Genomic DNA, 3,008 nt, shown 5'->3' with positions numbered 1-3,008 from the left:
GGAGGAGGAGGAGGAGGAGGAGAAGGAGAAGGAGAAGGAGAAGGAGAAGGAGAAGGAGAAAAGGAGAAAAGGAGAAGGAGAAGGAGAAGGAGAAGGAGAAGAAGAAGAAGAAAAGAAAAAGAAGAAAAAGAAGAAATAGGAGGAGAAGGAAGAGGAAGAAGAGGAGGAGGAGGAGAAGGAGGAGGAATAGGTCAGCCCCCAGTATGTATTCAAGTGTAGTGACATTGTGCTGGTCCTGTGAGAACCTCCACTAAGCACTTGGAAAATCAAGTCTGATTCCCATTGTACAAACAGATGCTTGCCTATATCAGGGAATTGGCCTTTGTTTTCAAGTAAAGGAAAAGTCATCAAGCTCGTTTAAAAATAGAAGATATGGAATGGCTTTTATAACACATCTGCTTCGGGTTCTGTTCAAAGCCAGAAACAAAACGGGCTTAGGAAGAATGGTTCAGTGGGCCAAACATTTGCTGTGGAAGTGTGCGGACCTAAGTTAGAATACGCAGAGTCCAAGCAAAAGGAGCATGTGGTGTTGTGTACACACCTGTAATCTGGTCTTTCTTTAGATGGGAGGTGGAGACAAGAGAACCTCTTAAAGCTTATTGGTCAGCTATCCTGGTATATGCAGAAGAGAACAACAAAGAGGCTTTGGCTTAAGCAAGGTACGAGGGAGAAAAAGACATCTGACGTTGTCCCTTGGTCACCAGACGTGTGCTACCAAATGTGTAATGTCTATCCGTTCATACATTGTACGCATGTAGGGTGAGTTTCAGGATTTGATTTAATAGCTTGACATATGATCAAAAAGCCACTTTTCACGGTGTCGGAATGGCTGCCGTGGACCCAGGACCCAGCCGGATCACCTGCCTTCTGAGAGACAGCATGCTTTCCTTTCCTGTGAGCCGCAGCAGTATTTTCTACTGTCTCATTAGCCTGATTTGCTCATCTCCATTGTTCTGAGCAAAAGCTCTCAGCAGATGTCTGCCTTATGTTGATTCGCAATCTATCCTTGTGACTGTATTTAAAGTTAGCTTTTCTCCAGGTAGATTACAAGAGACTGAGTGATAGGGTGGCTACCAAGGAATGGGATCAGGCTATGAGGAAGGCAGGCTGGAACAAAGCAACCAGGTCGGGCTCGTGCTGTATATTCTCTCTCTTCTCTGTCTCTGTTTCTTTCCTTCCTCCCTCAGGAAATCCTGTCCATCATAATTCTACAGGGAATTGAAGGTAGATGTGGCTGCAGTCAGGAGGAGGCTGAAAACGACAGAAAGAAAGGTGAATTTAGTGTACATTTTTAAAAAAGTTTTATTGCATTATAATGAGAAAAGTTACATGATTTCAATTTATCTGATTTTGTTAGCATTTGAAAACATATTTCAAGTAAATAGAATTAAATCACATTCTTGTTTTCCTTTTGTACCCCAACTCCTCCCAGAGAACCCCCTTCAATACCTACAATATCTTTTTTGTCATATTCTTTAAAATTTATAAAATATTATAACAATAAAAATGAGCATTATAAAAGTTGTTTGATATAAAACAACAATCAATTTAATTGTCTTATGTAGATGTTTGTCTTTGGCAATATTGAAAATACACACGTTTTTCTCAATATAAATTTTAAATAGCTCCAAATGTATTAACTGTATATTTCAAAATAATACATTACTACTAATATTTTCTTAAATGAACATAAAAATATAAAGTGTTTTTGTTTGTTTGTTTGTTTTGTATTTAGTAGAGCTTAAAATCTTGGCTCTTACTGTGGTAACTTGATATAAAAGTTACAAACGTCAAGCAAAGCATTCTTAGCATACATCTTATTTTATTATTATTGTGATGTGTTTGGGGATGTGTGTGTGTGGGGTGACATATGTGTAGAGGCCAGGGGACAATCTTGTGAGTCACTTCTCTCCTTCCACCTTTACGTGGCACATGGGATTGAACTCAGGTTGTCAAGCTTTGTGGCAAACGCTTTTACCCACTGAGCCATCTTGCCACCCCTGGGATTTGGTGTTTGAATCATGGCTTTGTTGTATCCCATCTCTATAATATCATGAGCTGTTCGACTATACCTGTGAAACTCAGTCTCTGCCACTGACTGGGAAAGAGAAGTAGATCCTTTCTGTCACTGAAAGGGAAGGAGTTTCTTCTCTACCCGCTTCACAGTTATCATGGTCAAAGAAAGGATCACAAATAAATAGGACTTTTGCGCTGACAATGAAATTTTAAGAAATTACTGTGTTTTCATCCTTTGTGTCATTTAACCAAAAAATAGAAATTTCAGAATAATTATCTAGAACAGCAGCTTTGCTTTGGAGGGTTCTATTCTATTTTTGTTGTTGTTGTTGTTGTTGTTAGTACTGCTTTGTTGATTCATTCTTGATGAAAAACATTTACAAGTATGTTAATGACTTCAAACCATTTCAAATATGCTTAGCCACTCATATAGCGACATAAATCTGATAAAGAAGGTGGTTTCTAATGCCAAATGCCTGTTCCAATTGCTCATATTGAGTTTGAAAATACCCAATTTTTTTATCTATTTTCTACACTCATCTAAAGTACACAATATAAAATGACCATAACATAATATATGCATGCATATAAACATGACATTTTGAATGCATATACTGTACTTAAATTAATCACTTCATAATATCAGAAATGCTGAGAAGCAATGTTTAAAGTATTAGCCTAAAATAAGTAAGGCTTTAGACAATGGACATTTTTGTATGAAATACAACTGGTATTAGTCATAACAAAACACTTAATAATTAAATATATATACATGATCAAAAGATAATAAATGGAAGCATATTAGCTAAACTAAACATACTAAAAATCTCTTTTTTTCAATTTTTAAAGTTTATTATTAAGCAATGGGTTCCATTCTAACATTTTTATATGTATATGTCATTATATTTTGAAATTACAACAAAAGATAATGGGTTTCTTTTTTAAATATAAACCTAATCTTTTTTTAATTAGACATTTTCTTTATTTACATG

This window comes from Mastomys coucha, unplaced genomic scaffold (assembly GCF_008632895.1).
Source record: "Mastomys coucha isolate ucsf_1 unplaced genomic scaffold, UCSF_Mcou_1 pScaffold17, whole genome shotgun sequence".
NCBI lineage: Eukaryota > Metazoa > Chordata > Mammalia > Rodentia > Muridae > Mastomys > Mastomys coucha.
The sequence above is the reverse complement of the archived record's forward strand: the minus strand, read 5'-3'. Positions refer to the sequence as shown.